This window comes from Miscanthus floridulus, chromosome 19 (genome assembly GCF_019320115.1).
Source record: "Miscanthus floridulus cultivar M001 chromosome 19, ASM1932011v1, whole genome shotgun sequence".
NCBI classification, from domain to species: Eukaryota; Viridiplantae; Streptophyta; class Magnoliopsida; order Poales; family Poaceae; genus Miscanthus; species Miscanthus floridulus.
The window spans coordinates 6046912-6067949 of record NC_089598.1 but is presented as its reverse complement, the minus strand read 5'-3'; the positions used below and the strand labels follow the sequence as shown (position 1 = coordinate 6067949).

Genomic DNA, 21038 nt, shown 5'->3' with positions numbered 1-21038 from the left:
CTTCTTGATACCAAATGCCTAATATTCAAATGTTTCAATATGGAGCGAACAAATCAACAAGTAACAAAACTCATCGCTGCTAAAGCTCTACATAGAGCTAGCTCGAGCAAGAACGAATACGAACCAAGCTCAAGAAATTCTCAAACTTGGCCTCCGGGACTACTTGGTTTAACATATCAACAAAGTTGTCTTTTGTGCCAATTTTCTCAAGACACAAATCCTTCTTCTTTATATGAACTCAAATTAAGGAATACCGCACATCAATGTGCTTGGTTCTCTCATGAAACTTTTCATCTTTGGCAAGGTAAGTTAAACTTTGATTATTTCAAAAGACAACATGATCAACTTGCTCAATGCTCAAATTTCCAAGAAAACCATGTAACCAAATAACCTCCTTCATCGCCTCTGCCAAAGACACAAACTCAACTTTAGTACTTGATAAAGAAATTGTATGCTGCAAGGTTGCCCTCTAGGCAGGGGCAAAACTTGGTCGAGGCCAAGCTGGGCCTTGCCTGTGACAGAACCGCCCAATTTATACAAGATCAAGTATGGCTGTCCCCGCTAACACGTTGACACACACATACCTTCACTCATATAAACCCGGTAGTCCGCCGAGTGTCCCGAAAGACCTCGGTAAATCAACATCACAACCAAGATCGCGTGATTAAGCAAATACACATCACATACACGGGGTTGCAGCGGAAATAATATTACATATGGGTTCACAAATAAAAGTACAAGTTTAGGTTTCAAAACCGCTTAGTGAAAACAACATAGCTTTCAAATGGTTACATTAATATAAGTTCCAAATATATTGCTAGCATAAGTGACATCATCCGACAAAAGCATATAGATGAGAAGTAACTATAGAATCACCGAGCCCATCGGTGGTTAGCCACCATCTTCAACAGGCCGAGAACTTCACCTGCAACATGGTGGGATAAACCCTGAGTACTCGAATGTACTCAGCCAGACTTACCCGTCGAAAACCAAAACAAATGACACCAAGGATCATGCATAGCTTAATTTAGTGGATCTGGCTGGACAACTTTTTTTGCATAAAAGCTTGAGTAACCATTAGCATTATTCACCTGTACTAGCAGTGACTTTTAGCCATTACCTACCATCTATATTAGCACCTGTACTAATCAATCACTTGATTAAGTTGCAAACAATAATAACCATATCAGGTATTTCATGGCTCATTGTCATTATCATCATCATCATCATTTAACCATATCTTTAAATTTAGTGAATCTACGTTGCCGCTGCTCAGTCAAGTTCTCACTATCCGGGAGAGACGGCGATTCGAATCGATTCCTATCCAGCTGGAGGGGTATTCCTAAACACAAACCCTGCTTCTCCCGTCGGAGTCGCAAACAAGTCACCTTTGGTACGATTCAGGAGTCGCGAGTCCGATCAGATCGACATTCTCAGAGAACCACTCTGCTAAGGTTGTTCGGGACTCTAACCCGCCTTGGACTTATGCCAATGGCTCTCCGCACATCCTTACTACCTCCAGAATGTCGCCACTGCTCGCGTCCCCGGCCTGAGTCGAGCTACTAGGCTTCGCGGTCGGAACGACTTATCCGGCCAGCTAAGTGTTAGGCTGCGTTCAACATGACATGAGGACGTACAGCGTATCGGTCCTTAAACGACACAGATGGGGATAGATTCACACCCAAGACCTCCATGCCTTGTTGCTGCACTACCATCATCCCGTCCGGTCTACTTTCATTATTAACACATGGTTCTTTTTCATGATAGCCATTTTAGCCAACCGTGACCAGAGCTCATCCTACATCTCGCAGGTGACAGGAAATCACCTGACTTCTACCGGTCTATGCATAGCTAAGCATCATTCGATCCTACACTTAATTAGGATTCACAGGATTTTATCTGGACAAGGTAAGGATATAATGCAACAATTGGTTCCAACAAATTCCTATACTTAATGCATCATCAACAATAAGAGATACTCAATATATTTGTAAAAACATGGGAGACTTAGAATGCTCCGGGGCTTGCCTGGGATCCCACACTGAGTCAGTGTTAGTTAGACGACACTCGCTAAGTGAACATCTCCCGTCCTAGCACTTGTCCAGTCCTTCCACCTTCGGGATAGGTCCACCAAACGCCGTCTCCAGGTTTGGCTCCAACATCTCATCCTTCACGTGGTGCATCTAGCGTACCTAAATGAGATGCAAGATGCATGTGTATGAATGTGATGAATGGTAACACAAGATGCATCACACATAAGCATTTAAGACAAACACAAGATTATGCAAGACATAGACACCAATAGCTATTTAACTAACATCACACAACTAACTATAGAGAGTAAGCACATCAAGCATGACACAAGTTTAACAAGGTCACAAGTATCATAACTTGATCATCAACAAAGCCACACTTAGCAATATACAAGCAAACAACTATAATTGGAATCTGTCAATTTCTGGACATGCAAACAGCAGCTATAAGATTTAGCTATAACTGGAGTTACACAAATCCAAATGACTTGCAAGAAGACATTTTGGAAACCTTATGAAATTATCTACATTTTATCTTTAATCATCTCAGCATGATTCCCAAGTTAAGTAGGTCGAAATTATACATTTACAGAAACTGGTCCCCAATTGACAGATAGCAGCCATTTCTGAAACCCAACTTTAAACAGGCATAACTCACAAACTACTTGGTCAAATGATACCAAATTTTAACAGCAGCTAGATACATGAATTATCTACAACTTTTGTATAAACAAGTTTCACAACAAAGCACATTATCATGAAGAACTTTGCTAAGTTCCCAGATCTGTCCATAAACCACATTTGCAAGAAATTAAATATTAACTTATGTTGCAAACACATAATTAGACAAAACCAACTTTACCAACATGTCACACATGACTAAAGAACACCAGAAAACCTAGGGTCCATGACCAAATAAATTCTTTTAATGCATTTCTTAATTTATTTTAGATAACAAGGTGACTTAAGGAACATATACCAAAAGTATACAGTAAATTCTACAAAAATTACAGTGGCTCACATATCCTCTCAATAGTCTACTGTCCAAATTTCACTCCATTTTAAAATGTATAGCACCCTCTATGAAAAAGACAATTTGCTAAAGCAAGAAATCATGTGAGGGCAAGATAAACCAATAACTCACTCATACTTCATCCAATACTCATGAAATTTTTATCACACATCAAACATAACATGAGTAGCATGCCACAAAAATTTCACTTCCTTTGGAGCCCTACAACTACAGATATAAAAAAGACAAATACAACTAGCATTAAAAACCTAGCTGCATAAATCTATTTTTACAGCTAAAACTTTAAACTAAAACATGCCATATTATAGATCTACTACATAGATAATTTCACAAGGATTCCAAAAAGTCCTCATTTGCTATTTTACGAATTTCCTATGAATTACTATGATTTTCTAAACTTTCAGCCGATTTAAAACAAATAGGTCCTCGAGGTACTATTCACTTGAGTCAATGACAATGCAGTTAGGCCCCTTTACTTAGTCGAATTTGAGCCCGAGGTCCTTGACGTGAATCACAGCAGGGAGGTCATCGGAACCGATCGGTTCAGGCAGCCAGGGTGGCCGGCGATCGTAGAGGAAGGGCGCTGGGGCAGGCCGCACCCAAGGCTGGCACTATGTCGGCCCGAGCTGGCCACCGGCGGCATGGCCACGAAGCTCCCACGGCGGCCATGGCTGCAGGACAGCATGTGCAGCAGCGGCATGGCGAGGGCAGCGGCGCGGTTGGCAAAGCGGCACAGGACAAGGGAGGAGGCGACGACGGAGCTAGCACCGGCCTTATCTGGATGACTGTGAGAGAGTGGCCGGCGGTGATGGAGCTCAAGCAGCAGCGTCGTTCGTGGCAGCGGCAGCGGCTTTGTGTCGGCTTGGAGAGAGCAGGAGAGGGAAGGGGAAATGAGAGACAGAGAGTTGAGAAGAGTGTGCCGGTCCTTTACTAGAGCAGGCAAGGAGGCGAGCTGGCGGCCATGCAAGCAGCGAGGCGAGCACGCGGCCTGCAGCTCTGAGGACGGTGTCGGCACTGTTCATCAATTTCAAATTTCCAATTCTACCTCAAACATACCACTGAAACTCATACTTCGTGCCTCCGTAGCTCCTAAACCACGACGAGTTAGCAAAAACTCTATTAATAAAAGTTGTAGATCTACATACCAGCTCCAACTTTTATTAAAGCTTCAAAGTCTAATTAGGCCTGGTTAGAGAGATAGAAGGACCTAAAGTGCGGTACACGAAACTGAAAATTCAGGTTCTGTCCATTAGGGACTTAGCCAAATTTTTGAGCTCCAAAACATCCATGGATTCCAACTTGAGGGCTCGGTTTGACTTGCTTCAGAGCTGATCTAGCTCTTGACCATTAAACAAAGTTTGTTCTACTCTACTCAAACTTTAACTTTGATTTAAGGTGCAACTCCATGCAAGCACTATAAGTGATTGGTCAACACAGGTCAAAGTAGCATCACGGTAAAGCTTAAATCTAAGTTTTAGACCGATGGGGGTATTTTCTTGTCCTCCGCTCAACACGAACCCTTCATGACTTTTATTGTAGAGTTCATCTAGAGTCATTTGGGTAAGGTTGCAAGGTTTGGTTGATGACCTACATTTCCCTTCACTTAATAGTGCAATTCAAGCACTTAGTAAAGTCATTCCAATAAGGATATAACTTATCATTTCATGTGACTTTTTAATTCCAAACTTCATGAAACTTTTCCAGTGATCAATATAGATGGATATTGATGTGAGACACATGAAGATATTCCAATAACACCAGCCAAGCATATATCTTGAAAGTGGCCTATATGTAAAGCAAGGGTGCAATATCCGATTTAGGTTGGGGCTTATTTTCATAGGTTTGACCTTGACATCTCCAACACCACTTAACATGTCATGGTTGAGCTTAAACCCGTTGCTTAACTAGTGACAAACACCTGGGTGTTACATTGCCCCCTGCCCAATTCACTTTCCCTTTGCTAAATATAATTTTTTTACTATTTATGCATGATTAGTACTCAATTATAGAGACTAGCCCCTCCTAGTACTTCGATCAAGCTCACCAATGCCTGTAGCAAACACAAGACCCGTAAAGCTAAAACATATGGTCGGTGAGAGAGTGCCTCTCATCAAATCTCAAACATAGTTAGAATTAGAATAAGCAACAACTTGTCCCGGATTTGCTGCCCTTTGATCAAACATCAAACCATATTTGCTCTTGTGCCTTGAAGGTACAAGAGGATCCACTATACTGCCTTCCAATATTCTTTGACTATCTTTGACATGAAACGGAGTCACAACACTAATTGCATGCACAATATCTAGACGTGTGCAAACCCTATCTTATATCAAACTGCCAACACACAAACGTAGGGAAGTGTGGACACATACCTCTCCTCCTTTGCATCCAACAACCCTGATAAAGCTGCGGGGCGCAGTTGAACTCACGACGCTTCGGCTCTAAGATACATCTCGCCGATGCGGCGATGCCCGCGTAGAGGCTGAGTAGGACAGCCTCGCCTCCCTCTTCCTTCTCTGGTGCTCTCTTCCTATCCCCACCCCTGCCTTCTCTTCGTCCCTAGACTCGCGCCCACGTCTACGTCTCGAAGCCCTAAGGCGCCGCTACATAAGGCAATGGTGAGTGATGTGCCTTCATCCGACGAGTTGCCTTGGTTGACCTGTGTTGTGTTGTCTCACCAATGGTCCAACTCGCAGACCATTGGGCCAAGCGATAGGCGGACTTAGGCCATGATTTCTAGCTGGATGGTCGGGTTGGGTTGAGTGTGGGCTAGTGAAAAAAAGGATAGGGTTTCCTTACTTGAACCCACTTAAGGGCCTGTTTGGTACAGCTTAGCTTCACAGCGAATCAGTTTTTTGCATTAGGTGTGTTTAAAGCAGCTTCACCAGAGAAACTAAAGCTGCTTTAAAAAAAAGTTGGGAGGCAAGATAGCATAGGAAAAGTTGGGAGAAGGTAGTATTTTCAGCTTCACCGAACCTCACCTAGGGAATTGTGCATGTAAGGAGGAGGCTAAAAATAGATTCTAGGGAGAAGGTGTTTTATTGGTAGAAGAAGCTGATTTTTTTTGTGGAGCTGGTGCAAAAGCCATACGAAACACACACTAAGTACCTAACCCAGCTTATGATCAGGTTTAGTGAAAGGCCGGTTGACCTTAACTCGCTTAAGGGCCCTCATATATTACTCACACAGTCACACACACTACGGGAGAGCCTGGCTTTGCCGAGTGTCGCCGGCTTTGCCGAGTGCTAAATGTCGGGCACTCGGCAAAGAGCTCTTTGCCGAGTGCCCGGCACTCGGCGAAGACCGGCGCTCGGCAAAGAGCCTCTTTGCCGAGTGCCGGGCACTCGGCAAAGGACGGCCCTCGGCAAAGAGCTGACGGGGGTACTTGTCGTCACCTTTGCCGAGTGCCCCCCGTTAGGCACTCGGCAAAGAGTCTTTGCCGAGTGCCAGAGTTGGGCACTCGGCAAAGCATAATTTTTTTTTGTTTTTTGCCTCCAAACTTTTTCTTCAACCCTTACACATTAAGTTGAAGTACATCCTCAAATTTGGCACATTTCTCGATCTTTTTGCTATATATCCTTAATTTATTTCATTTAATTGCATTTTTCCGGGAAATGTAAGTTTGAACTGCAGGTGCATCGAATCATGGAATTCGATGAGTGGAAAAATGATATTCGCGTTACTTATTGTATTTTGAGGCCGTTTCCAGGAGCACGCCAGAAGTTTCAAACATCTCACGCACGAAACATGGCGACAAAATTGCAGGTGAAGTGTTTTTTAATTATATAAATTGCAAACGAAGTTCGAAAATCATGAAACTTGGTGACGCGTCTTTACATCACATGTGGAGGAGGCTATGGTAAAAATTTGAGAACATTTCGCGCACGTTGTCACGTAGGATGGTTAGAAACCTAGACATCTCACGCCCGCGCCCGCCCCCGACCCCGCCGCTCCGGCCTGCCCGCCCCACCCGCGCGCCCGCCTCTCCTCCCCTCCCCTCCCCTCCGCGCCCACCCGCGCCCCCACCGGCGCCGCTGAACGCCGGTGGCCCACTACCGTCGGAGAAGGAGAGGGAGGGCCGCCTTCACCTCCCCTCCCCATGGGGGCCGTGCCCAGCCCGCCCCCCCCTCGCCGTCGGTTCTTGGAGGGGAGGAGGCAGAGGTGAAGTAGGAGGAAGGAGAAGAGGAGAAGGAGGAAGGGGAAGAGAAGGAGAAGAAGAGGAAAAGAAGAGAAGAAGGGGAAGAAGGAGAGGAGGAAGGAGGAAGAAGGAGGAAGGGGAAGAGAAGGAGAAGGAGGAGGAAGGAGGAGGAGTTCTTGGCGTCTTCTTCTACGCGTGCACGTCCCGCCACCACCCAAGGTATATGCACCGTCCCTTTGTGAATGTCGGCCTTCGTGCCGTGAATGTCGGCCTTCGTGCCATTGTGAATGTCGTGAATGTCGGCCTTCGTGCCCTTGTGAATGTCGGCCTTCGTGCCGTGAATGTCGGCCTTCGTGCCGTTGTGAATGTCGTGAATGTCGGCCTTTGTGCCCTTGTGAATGTCGGCCTTCGTGCCGTTATTTTTTGCAGGTTTTGGAAACCTCCCTGTACAGGGGAGGTTCTGCCGAAATTTTCAACTTATAGTGTTGTGTTTCTTGTTTTGCAGAGTAGGACCTGTCGGAGGGGACCCGTAGTACCTAGGCGACCCCGACCGTCTTCGTCGGTGTTACGGTCCTGCTTGCACAGCCTCGCTTCGCCACTGCATTGACTCGCCACTGCCCCGCTAGCCTGACTCCACCGCCACCCTAGGTATAAATAACCTCTCTTCCTTATCGTTGTCGTAGATCGGTGTAACCCAGTTAGGCGTCTCCCGTCCGAAAGAGATACGGTTGGAAGTATGCAGATCTTTGCATATGTATAACCGTATCTGTTTCGAATTGTCCACATTTTCTAGACAGCCCGCGGATGCGTAGACGAGGTTAGTTTCCATGGTCTGCTCCAATCCGAGACAGAGTTTTGGCATCACCTCCGTGTTGTTCTTCGGATACACACTCTCCCTGCCAGGACATGTATCTGGAGAATAGCGGGGAGGTGCTGCCGAAATTCTGTCTCGGCTCGGAGTAGACCATGGAAACTAACCTCGTCTATGCATCCGCATGTGGGATTAGGACCTATCCTCACCTATTAGATAGTAGGAACACCACATAGATGCAGTTGATGGTTACGTTACTCGTTGATATCTATTTTAGAGGATGGATGATCGTGAGTGGATGTACACAGGATACAGAAGTCAGAGTGATTTCAGCACTGAATGGGGGCAGAAGACCGAGGCTTTCTTGGACCGTGCATTCGGCAGGGGTGCGAATAGAGCGCATCTAATGAAGTGTCCCTGCAGCATGTGTGCAAACAGAAAATGGCAAAAGAAGGACAACATGGGTATACATCTTCAGAAGCATGGCTTTATGCCGGACTATACCCGGTGGATCCACCACAGTGAAGCCCATCGGATGAGAGAGGAAGTGGTGAGACCATGCCTCGAGCATGTTGATGATGATGGCGGGGTTGCAGACATGTTAGATGACTATCAACAAGCATAGATCCCTGATGGACGTGCGAAGGAGACGAAGGCATCCGCAAAGGCATTCTATGACATGATGTCTTCGGCATAGAAACCCCTTCATGATCGGACAACGGTTTGTCAACTCGATGCCATTGGACGCGTGATGGGGTTCAAGGCCGAGATCAACATGGGTCGACAACACTTCGATGGTATGTTGGCCTTGATTGCTAGCATGCTTCCGGAGGGCCACGTTCTGCCAAAGAGCCTGTACGAGTGCCAGAAACTCTTTGATGGACTCAAGATGCCTTACGAGCAGATACATGCTTGTCCGAATGGGTGTGTCCTCTTTAGGAAAGAACATGAGCATGAAAAGTACTATCCGAAGTGCAAATCCTCCAGGTACCTGGAGGTAGACTCTAGGGATGGCCACAAGAAGCAGCTTACCGTCCCGATGAAAATCTTACGGTACCTCCCGTTCGTGCCGAGGATCCAACGGCTATACATGAGCGAGGAATCCGCTAAGCAGATGACATGGCACAAACAGGGCACACGATACAATCCTGACAAGATGGTACATTCGTCCGATGGTGAAGCATGGAACCACTTTGATGGCATTCATCATGAGAAAGCATCAGAGCCTCATAACATACGTGTTGCGCTAGCAACAGATGGGTTCAATCCTTATGGTTTGATGGCTGCCCCCTACACATGTTGGCCCGTGTTCGTCATCCCCCTCAATCTCCCCCCCGGCGTCGCCTTTGAACGTCAGAACGTATTCTTATCATTGATAATTCCTGGACACCCGGGGAAGAAAATAGGCGTCTTCATGGAGCCTCTGATTGATGAATTGGTCAGTGCTTGGGAGGATGGGGTATGGACATACGACAGAGCTACAAAGACACCCTTCAAAATGCACGTTTGGTACCAGTACTCCATGCATGACTTCCTAGCGTATGGGATATTCTCCGGTTGGTGTGTCCACGGGAAGTTCCCATGTCCATTATGCAAGGATCGTCTGAGGTTCATCTGGCTCAAGAAGGGTGGCAAGTATTCGTCGTTCGACAAACATCGTCAATTCCTCCCTCCCAAGCATCCATTTAGGCAAGACACCAAGAACTTTACGAAAGGTGTCGTAGTGACAGAACCTGCACCATAGATGATGACTGGTGCCGAGGTTCATGCTCAGATAGATGCTCTCGTGGAGAATAAAGAAGGTGATGGCTTCGTGGGATACAGTGAGGAACACATGTGGACTCATAAGTTGGGCTTGACGAGGCTCCCCTATTTTGATGACCTTCTTATGCCACATTACATTGATGTCATGCACACAGAAAAGAATGTCGCCGAGGCACTCTGGGGAACAATCATGGAAACTAAAAAGTCAAAGGACAACCCTAAGGCTAGAGTGGACCTGGCAGAGTTGTGTGATAGACCACATCAAGAGATGCGTGCTCCTGGAGGCGGCAAGACATGGAAAAGGCCTAAGGCAGATTTCGTCTTGACCCCCAGACAAAGGAGGGAAGTACTCCAATGGATCCAGACGTTAATGTTCCCTGATGGGTATGCAGCGAATCTGAGGAGGGGAGTGAACTTAACTACTCTCCGAGTGAACGGGATGAAGAGTCACGACTACCACATATGGATTGAGCGGCTTCTTCCGACGATGGTTCGAGGCTTTGTCCCTGAGCACATATGGACAGTGCTGGTAGAGTTGAGCTACTTCTTCCGCCAGCTCTGTGCCAAGGAGTTATCTCGGACCGTGATTGCTGACTTGGAAAAAATGGCACCTGTTTTGCTTTGCAAGTTGGAGAAGATCTTTCCACCTGGCTTCTTCAATCCGATGCAGCATCTGATATTGCACCTCCCGTATGAGGCACGAATGGGGGGGCCCGTGCAGGCCCGTTGGTGCTATCCAATCGAGAGATGCCTAAAGACACTTCAGAAAAAGTGTAAAAACAAAGGCAAAATTGAGGCTTCCATTGCAAGTGCATTCACTATGGAGGAGGTGTCAAACTTCACAACATTGTATTATTCTGACAACCTTCCAAGTGTGCATAATCCACCTCCTCGTTACAATGCTGACAAAAATGCCTCGAGCCTCAGCCTTTTCCGAGGGCAACTTGGAAGAGCAGGTGCATCGACCAATAAGCCCCTGACAAATGTGGAGTGGCACAAAATCATGTTATGTGTGCTGACCAACCTTGAAGAGGTGGACCCATATATTGCGTAAGTTCTCAACGGACTTGTTTCAATAATCCCGCACTATTCTACATCCAACCCCCTTGTTTGTCATTACAGGGAATTCATTCATGAATACTGGCCCCATTCAAGGGAACCAACCCCACCGGAATGTGATACCCTTCTTTCCAAGGGTGCGGGACAAGGGAGCCCCGATTTTATTTCCTGGTTCAAAACCAAGGTACCGTCCAATTTAGCCCCGATTTGTTGTTGCTCGTACGTCCGATTAATATAATGATGTATCCTGCTTGAGCTTGCAGGCCCGAACCGATGCGTCTATCAGTGCCGAGTTGAGACAGGTTGCCAACGGCTGTGACCAAAGGGTCAAGTCATCGGACGCCTACGACGTGAATGGATATCGATTTCACACAGGAAGCTACGAGCGGAGGCGGCCCAATCGAAGATCCACAAATAGCGGGGTTTTTACGCCCGGCACTGATGGCGTAGACTATTATGGAAGAATTGAAGAAATATACGAAATTTCATTCCGTGGTAGCACAAATCTTTATCCTGTCGTATTCAGATGCCATTGGTTTGATCCGGGAGTAACGAGGAAGACCCCTCATCTTGGTCTAGTCGAAATTCGACAGGATTCCGTCTATCCAAGAGACGATGTGTACATTGTGGCGCAACAGGCCACACAGGTTTATTATACATCATATGCTTGCAAGACTAGACCGGATCTTAGTGGTTGGTTTGTTGTGCACAAGGTCTCGCCACACGGCCGACTACCTATCCCAAACGATGAAGATTACAACTTCAACCCAAGCACGTATGACGGAGAGTTCTATCAAGAAGATGGGCTACAAGGGAGGTTTGAGATAGACTTAACCGGTGAGATAGGAATGGATGTAGACAATGTAATGGTTGATGATGATGACGATGGAGATGAAGTGTGAAATGCAAAGGACTTACAAATGCTTGAGCGATTACATTTAGGCAATGACAATGAAGACAACATTCCTCCATCAGATAGTGTTGATTATTTCGACATGGTTGATAGTGATGATGAGACTCCAGCTAATCCCGATCATGAAGATTATTTGTAACATACATGTAATACTTTGTAATTTTGTTTTGTTTTGTTTATTTTGCATCTATTTCTAATTACTTCTTTCTTCTTTTTAATTGTAGGTGACTGAACAAAAATGCTGGGCGGCCGGCAGAGGAACCTGAGCTCGTTCTACCATGGAGCCTCCGGTGTAGGAGGCTCCAGCAGAGGGGGCGAGGAGGAGCAGGGGACGTCTTCGACGAGACGGAGGAGCACGAGGACCACGACCAAGAGGAACAGGAGGACCACACCCATGGTCCAGCAGCAGCAGCAGCAGGAGGAGGAGGAGGAGCAGGTGCAGCAGGAGGCGGGCGAGGAGGAGGAGACGCTGGTCCAGGAGGAGGCGGACGAGGACGAGGACGAGGACGAGGAAGAGGACGGGGGCGGGACGGGAGCTACCGCTTCCTCTAGTTCGTCAGGTGTCTACTTGCGAGGACCCTCCACCCTCCCTGACTGACCGCATACTCGTCTACGCCCAGTGATTCGCCCAGAGGGGCAAAGGTAAGTGCCTTTGCATGTTATTACTTTTACTTCATATGCTATGTTCGATATCGAAATAGAGACTAATATGTTTTCTTAATCACTTCTACAGGGGGTGGGAGATTGTGTCGGGGAACACTGCCTCCCGCCATGTCAATGGCATCCTAGGTCTCCTGTGTAGGAGACACTTCCCTGGCATGGTCATGCATGTCGGGAACCTTGAGCCCACCTTCACGTTTGCCCACTATGAGTCCGCCCCCACGTGGAAGCAGGCACCGTGGCTGCGCTCGTCATTCGGGAGTTCTGGGTAAGTCTTCCTCGCACTACATGGCTCAATACAATGCACTCATTGGACTCTACTTGAAATAACTAATGCATACATCGTGTCTGTATATGCAGGAGTACTTCAAACTTGACGACGCATTCGAGGGCACGGCGGAGGCAGTTGCTAAGTGAGCTTGCAGGAAACGCGTCGTTGACGTCCATCATGAGGTGCGACTCCAGGCCATCATAGATTACTATGGGACGAAGCTTGGACAGAAGGTCACCAAGAAGGACATCCGAGAACAAGACTTGACGCTGACCAAACCCCAGTTCCTTGAGGTAGCTAAAGAACAATAAAATTGGTTCCTTTTGAGATTAAGTACGAATCACTTGTTTTTCTAATATGTCAACTACTTGATGACATGTAGGTGATTCCTTGGTGGTGCAACAGGTGCCCCGTGGCTTGGGCGAAGATGGTGGACAGGTGGTTAAGCGCGGAGTGGGCCGCTCAGCATGCGGCTACCCGGCAGCGGCGTTTGTTCATGCCAGGTGTATCACACCATCAAGGCAACCACAACCTCTCCGGATACGCCCAAGCATGGGTACGTGGTCATGTTTCTATTCTTCTTGCTTTCGTTGAACTCGGCAAAGAATTCTAATCATCTTGTTTTCGTTCTTGCAGTCGGCGGCACATAAAGGCCAAGAGTGCTCCAACTTTGCCGCATTTGCCATGGCACACAAGGGCAAGGCGTCGTCCAACGTCTCCTTCAACCCAGATGACCCGGCTGAGGCGTACACAAACTCGAGCGCCTACGAGAAAATCACGGAGTACACGGCGGCGGCAAGGTCGATCCATGGGCCAGAGTACGATCCACGGACCGACAACATTGATGCAAACACCGTCATGAGGATTGGACAAGGCAAGAAGCATGGCCGCTACTAGATTGGCGACAGCGTGATTGACACGGCCTCTACTCCCACTCTCTCCCAGATCCGAGCACAGGGCACGACCGCCTCCTCACTCCCAGCGATACGCTCACGGCCGAGCATTTCACAGCACCGGGTCGACACACTCCAGGTTATTCATGTTTTACTCGTCGTACATTGATCTTTACACAACTCTATTTCCTTTGCATTATTGTAACATTAGCTTTGCAACAATTTGTAGGCCCAGGTGGAAGAAGCAAACAGGAGGGCCCAGGATGTAAGGAAAATGGACCCTTGGCCCATTTACTTTGAATTTTGGTGTTTGATGACCAACACAACCAAATTGGACTAATGAATTTGCAAGTGTTTGTTTTGTAGTCCAATAGGGTGCAAGACGTGACTTGGACGAAGGCGACGTGATGATCCGATGATCAACACCTCAAGCAAGACTTTAGAAGCACAAGTGAAGACCCAAGATATCAAGCAAAGTCTAAGCATGAAGATAGGAACCAAGCCGTACGTAAGATCACGAAGAAACGAGCTCGCAGAGGCGACCGGACGCAGGACCAGACGCTGGAAGCGTGACTGGACACTGGACCGGTGGCTCGGCAGACAGGCGACCGGACGCAAGGACCGGACGCTGGCGGCAACCGACCGGACGCAGGAACGCAGTGTCCGATCGAGTACAGAGAGGTTCCAGGCGCACGAAACTGCGACCAGACGCGTCCGGTGGCAGGCGACCGAACGCTGGCAGCGTCCGATCGGTAGTTCGCGGCTACAACGGTCGAGACGACCGGACGCGTTCGGTCAGGACGATTCAGCGTCCGGTCAGTAGCAGATTTGCGGGAGTTCGACCCCAACGGCTACTTTCTCAGTGGGGCTTATAAATACAACCCCCAACCGGCCATTTGAGTAGTGTGGAGCTGAGGAAACATACCAAGGGTGTTGATACACCATTTTAGTGATCTCCACTTGCTAAGTGCTTAGTGTTTCATCAGGTGATTAGCGTAGGTGCTTTGCGAAGTGCTTAGGTTGATTAGACCACCGCTTATGCGCTTGCTCTAGGTGTATGCCTAGTGTTTAGTGAGGTTTGCATACCTCTTACCACCCCGTGCTTGCGAGCACAAGAGTTGTACATCAGAGGGGCTGGAAGTCTTGCGAGATCGCACCAACCGCGTTTGTGGTGCGGCCGCCACCGTGTACCGAAGGGAACAAGGCCCGCGGCGTTTCGGCCGAAAGCTTGATAGTGAAGACGGCGGGGAGCATCCGGGAGAGGCTTGCCGAGAGGCACATCGGAGACCCACTTGCGCGTGGGGAAGGCCCGAGGCTATCCACGGAGTTACCCAACCGGGAGCTTGGCCCTTGCGAGGGATTCCTTGCAAGGGGCTCCAACGAGGACTAGGGGGAAGCTTGCGCGCTTCTCGATACCTCGGTAAAAATACTGGAGTCGTCGATGGGAGTTTGCATATCTCTACCTTGCTCTTTAAGCTTCCGCATTTACATTGATTATATTATTATCATTTGCGGTAGAGATAGCAACACACTAGCAAAATCGTAGTTGAACATCTAGATAGATTATCTTTTGCATAGGTTTTTGCTAGAGATAGAAAAAGAGGCCATAGTCGTGAGTTAGATTTTTAAGTTGCCTAATTCACCCCCCCTCTTAGGCGTCCACGTGTCCTTCAAGTGGTATCGGAGCCGGTTGGCTCAATTTGGACCTTTGGCTTAACCGCCGTTGAGCTGACGCTATTTAGAGTGGTTGGGATGGATACCGCTAGGCCTCCGAAATTTGATGGCACTAACTTCCCATATTATAAAGCAAGAATGGCTTGTCATCTTGAGGCGGTTGATTTAGGTGTATGGAGAGTCACTCGTGACGGGATGAAACCCATTATGAATCCAAAAAAACCCACGAAGAGTGATGAAAAAGAATTGCATTTCAATGCTAGAGCTAAAAATTGCTTGTTTGAATCTTTAAGTATGGATGTTTTTAACCAAGTGTTCACTTTAAATACCGCACATGAAATTTGGTTAAAACTCCAAGAGCTCCATGACGGCACAAGTAATGTCCATGAGCAAAAACATTGTCTAGCTAAACAAAATTATGATTCCTTTACTATGAATGACAATGAGCTTGTTCGTGATATGTATTCTCGTTTGAATCTAATTATCAATGAGCTCCATTCAATAGGACTATTAAAGCTAGATGATGCGGACATCGTGAGGAAGATCATCCCCGTGCTACCACAAAAGAAATATGCAAGCATCATCACCATCCTTCACAACATGGAGGACTTGAGCAACATGACCACGGGCATAGTCATTGGCAAGCTAGTGGCATTTGAAATGTCCCGTAAGATGGGTCAAGAAGAAGCTTCTTCATCAAGCAAAGGCAAAGCTCTCGCATATAGCGAGAAGAAGAAGATGAAGGGAAAGCAAGTTGAGACAAGCTCAAGCTCAAGCTCCTCAAGTGAAGATGAAGAAGAAGATGAGGATGATGATGATGATGATGAAGAGGTTTCAAGTAATGATGATCAATCTTCCTCCTCTGCCTCCGACCTTGATGAAGAATCAATCAAACTTATCAATAAGGTGGAGAAGATGATCCAAAAGCTCAATGTCAAGGGTGTGCCCATCCAAATCCAAGACCTCGTTTTCACCAATCAAAGAAATGAGCAAAGAAAGAGATGATGCTATGGATGTGGTGAAGTGGGGCACTTTGTGAAAGTTTGTCCAAACAAACCCACACCCAAGACAAAGAAGAAGGCATGCAAGAACAAAGCCCTCACATCAATAAGATCATGGGATGATTCTTCAAGTGAAGAAGACCATCACAAGAGGCGAGGGCGCAAGCACTCATCATCAAGCTCTTCTCGTGTGTGCCTTATGGCACGAGGTAACGAAAGCTCATCCTCTAGTGAGAGCGATAGTGATGATGATATGCCTTCTTATCATGAAATTGTGCAACAAAATCTTAAATATGCTAAAGTTTGCACTAGTCAACAAAAGAAGCTCAAAAGTTTAAAAGAAGAGCTAGGTAGTTCACAAGAAGCATACAAGAATTTGCTTGAACAATATGAAAACTTTGCAAATCTAAATGTTGAACTATCTACTAAAATTAAGCAACTTGAGGCTAGTGCAACAACAAGTGCATGCACAATTAACGATAAGCAACTTGAAAAGAAAAATGAAAAATTAAAAGAAAAGTTAGCTATCTCACAAAATGATTATCAAAGTTTGCTTGCTAAAATGGAAATCATGTGCAAACATTGTGATGAGCTAACTAATAAAGTTGCTAATCTTGAGGCCGTTAATTTAACCTCCACCAAGGCATCTAAAAGAAATGACATAATTAAAAAGGATGCCTCTACTTCTTGCAATGATTTATATTTAGACTCACCCTTGTGCAACCAAGCTTGTGTTGAGAAAGTGATTGTAGATACATGCACACAAGAGGTTGTAAAGGAGAATGAGCAACTCAAGCAAGAAGTAGTTCGCCTCACCAAGGACTTGACTCAAGTGAAAGGCAAGGCGAAGCAAACCCAACTTCATCAAGATAACATCGTCAAGGGAGTGAAGAAGCTTGATGAAGGATAAACCGTGGTTTGCTACGTGTGCCACAAGGAAGGTCACAAGTCCTATGAGTGCAAGGTGAAGAATGAGGAAGGAGCAAAGATGAAGGAGAAAAAGCAAACAAGCAAGCTCTCCAACACCTACACCAACAAGGTGGACAAGAAGACCTCCACACCTTATCTCTTGAAGAAGAAGAAAAATGACAAGGTGGTGGCCATCAAGGTAAACAAGCAAGCCAACAAAGGGGTCAAACGCTTTTGGGTGCCAAAGGAAATCATTTCAAACATGAAGAGCACCAAGAAGGTTTGGATCCCGAAAGGGAAGTGAGAAGTCCGTCGGACCTCGGGGAATTTGGAGACTTGGCAAAGTATGGGTGCATTTCATGGGGTGCATCATGTTGGACAAAGTCATTGCCAAGTGGGTTAGTGGATACTATGGACCTAAATTCCCCTTCCCATGTTAGGTAACTAGATGTTATTACTTTTTAATTGGTACATCTTGCAATTAGATTTTCCTACAATTGGTATCTTTAAGCATCTAGTTACTCTTCATGCCTAGGGTTGCATTTGCATGCTTATATCTTTTGTCATGCATACACTAGGTATTTTCATATGGTAGGCTTGCTCGGTCTCATTTGTAACCCTTGGAGCAAACCTACATGGTTTAAAATTGCTTAGGAGCACGGCACATAGCTTGTCTTACTATTGTTTATCTAATATGTGCCAAAGTCCAAATTGTAGATAATTTTCTCCCAAATATCATCTTTCAAGTGGTATTTTGACTCCAAAATCAATTGTGCATGAGTACTACAAGTATTCCATGTCTCCATGCACAAATTTAGGGGGAGGATCATCTACAAGATGGACGCTTTGAGACTAACACCTTTTTCAAGTTTATCATGTGTGTAGTAGTCTCATTGCAAGGAAAATGGAGTCCCCGAAGAGAAGCATCGTTCTTCAATTGGCATCATCATGTTGATTTCATTTCATATTTATATGCTTTCTCCATGCATTATATAGATTAAACTCTCTTGTGCAACAAATTGCTAATTATGCATATGCTTTGCTTTCTACCATATGTATGCATATATTTAGGGGGAGCTTAGTCTATATAATGCGAGAGTCAAATTTTGTGATCCATTTCACTCTATACACAAAGGATCATAAAATTTGACCCTCCCTTGTGCTACTAATGTCTTCCTTTTTAGTGTTTGATGCCAAAGGGGGAGAATTTGAAGGACCAAAGGCAAGCATCAAGTTGATATCTACAAGTGGTAATGGTCCGAGAAAGGGAGGAAAGTGAATTATGGATTAGTTATGGATTAGTCTATGTAATGGGAGAATTTTTTTAGAAAGATAGGCTTTAATCCATAATATCACATGGGGACATTTGCAAGGGCAAGACATGCTTTTAAGTAAAGTTTTAATTGGTATCTATCAATTAGTATCATATAACCTTGCCCTTTGCATTGCATCCTAGCAAGTAGATAATTTTTAAATTTAAAATTTTTATCATTTGCTTGCTTTGGTCGTGTTGTCATCAATCACCAAAAAAGGGAAGATTGTAAGGAAAATGGACCCTTGGCCCATTTACTTTGGATTTTGGTGTTTGATGACCAACACAACCAAATTGGACTAATGAATTTGCAAGTGTTTGTTTTGTAGTCCAATAGGGTGCAAGACGTGACTTGGACGAAGGCGACGTGATGATCCGATGATCAACACCTCAAGCAAGACTTTAGAAGCACAAGTGAAGACCCAAGATATCAAGCAAAGTCCAAGCATGAAGATAGGAACCAAGCCGTACGCAAGATCACGAAGAAACGAGCTCGCAGAGGCGACCGGACGTAGGACCGGACGCTGGAAGCGCGACCGGACGCTGGACCGGTGGCTCGGCAGATAGGCAACCGGACGCAAGGACCGGACGCTGGCGGCAACCGACCGGACGTAGGAACGCAGTGTCCGATCGAGTACAGAGAGGTTCCAGGCACGCGAAACTGCGACCGGACGCGTCCGGTGGCAGGCGACCGGACGCTGGCAGCGTCCGATCGGTAGTTCGCGGCTACAACGGTCGGGACGACCGGACGCGTCTGGTCAGGAGCAGATTTGCGGGAGTTCGACCCCAACGGCTACTTTCTCAGTGGGGCTTATAAATACAACCCCCAACCGGCCATTTGAGTAGTGTGGAGCTGAGGAAACATACCAAGGGTGTTGATACACCATTTTAGTGATCTCCACTTGCTAAGTGCTTAGTGTTTCATCAGGTGATTAGCGTAGGTGCTTTGCGAAGTGCTTAGGTTGATTAGACCACCGCTTATGCGCTTGCTCTAGGTGTATGCCTAGTGTTTAGTGAGGTTTGCATACCTCTTACCACCCCGTACTTGCGAGCACAAGAGTTGTACATCGGAGGGGCTTGAAGTCTTGCGAGATCGCACCAATCGCGTTTGTGGTGCGGCCGCCACCGTGTACCGAAGGGAACAAGGCCCGCGGCGTTTCGGCCGAAAGCTTGATAGTGAAGACGGCGGGGAGCATCCGGGAGAGGCTTGCCGAGAGGCACATCGGAGACCCACTTGGGCGTGGGGAAGGCCCGAGGCTATCCACGGAGTTACCCGACCGGGAGCTTGGCCCTTGTGAGGGATTCCTTGCGAGGGGCTCCAACGAGGACTAGGGGGAAGCTTGCGCGCTTCTCGATACCTCGGTAAAAATACCGGAGTCGTCGACGGGAGTTTGCATATCTCTACCTTGCTCTTTAAGCTTTCGCATTTACATTGATCATATTATTATCATTTGCGGTAGAGATAGCAACACACTAGCAAAACCGTAGTTGAACATTTAGATAGATTATCTTTTGCATAGGTTTTTGCTAGAGATAGAAAAAGAGGCCATAGTCGTGAGTTAGATTTTTAAGTTGCCTAATTCACCCCCCCTCTTAGGCGTCCACGTGTCCTTCACAGGAGCTGGAGCTAGGGTTGGCGGCCGAGCAGGCCGCATGGGAGGCCGACAAACTCGCCCAGGAGAAAAGGTTGGCGGACATTATTGCCTGGATGCAAACTACGACGGGTGCTGCTATGCCTCCTGGGTTAATGGGTCCACCTCAGCCTCCTCACTCCGCTACTCCAGTGAGTAATGTCACACATGCAAGGAATTGCTATAATCGCTATTCAACTAATCTTGTCTCATGCAATCTCTTCTCCTGTGTGCAGCCTCAATCGGCGGGTTCGAACAACCTAGCTCAGGGCACTCCGAACGACCAGATGTTTCCTTCCCCGCCGTCAGCAGGATGGCCACATCAAGGGCCGCTTCAGTGAGTAACGCTTGTAGTTTCATGTCTTGTTCTCTTCGCAATGGATTTCTGTCCGAGACAATGTTGTTGTCATGCATGTGTTATTGTGACATGTGGTGATGGATTTGAACTTGTTGAATGATGTGGAATCCTGTCGAATAATGGATGGAATTACTGTGACATGTGGTGAACGGATGTGATTTATGTGGTATGTGTGATGGATTGTGATATATAAGGTGCTGGATGTGGTATATATGTGATGGATGTGATATATATGCCATATGTTGTGTTTGCAGTGAGCGAAAGCAAAAAACAAAAAAAACAAAAATTTTTGGTCACTTTGCCGAGTGCCTTTTGCCCTGGCACTCGACAAAGCTGCCAAAAAATGCGCTACCAGGTCTCTTTGCCGAGTGCCAGGACCCTGGCACTCGGCAAAGTTGTGTACACTACCATGTGTTTCCCAGCTTTGCCGAGCTCTGGCACTCGGCAAAGAATTTTTCAAAAAAAAATATTTTTTCTTTGCCGAGTGCCGTCTCAGCTAGGCACTCGGCAAAGGATTTTTCAATTTTTTTTTCTTTGCCGAGTGCCGGGTCAGGAAGGCACTCGGCAAAGGATTTTTC

The 21038-nt window shown here is 46.5% G+C and overlaps 1 pseudogene; it reads left to right on the top strand.

The window, feature by feature from the left end:
* The first annotated feature begins 13178 nt into the window (after positions 1-13178).
* On the top strand, positions 13179-20443 carry LOC136525453 (uncharacterized; annotated as a pseudogene).
* The last annotated feature ends 595 nt before the right edge of the window (positions 20444-21038 follow it).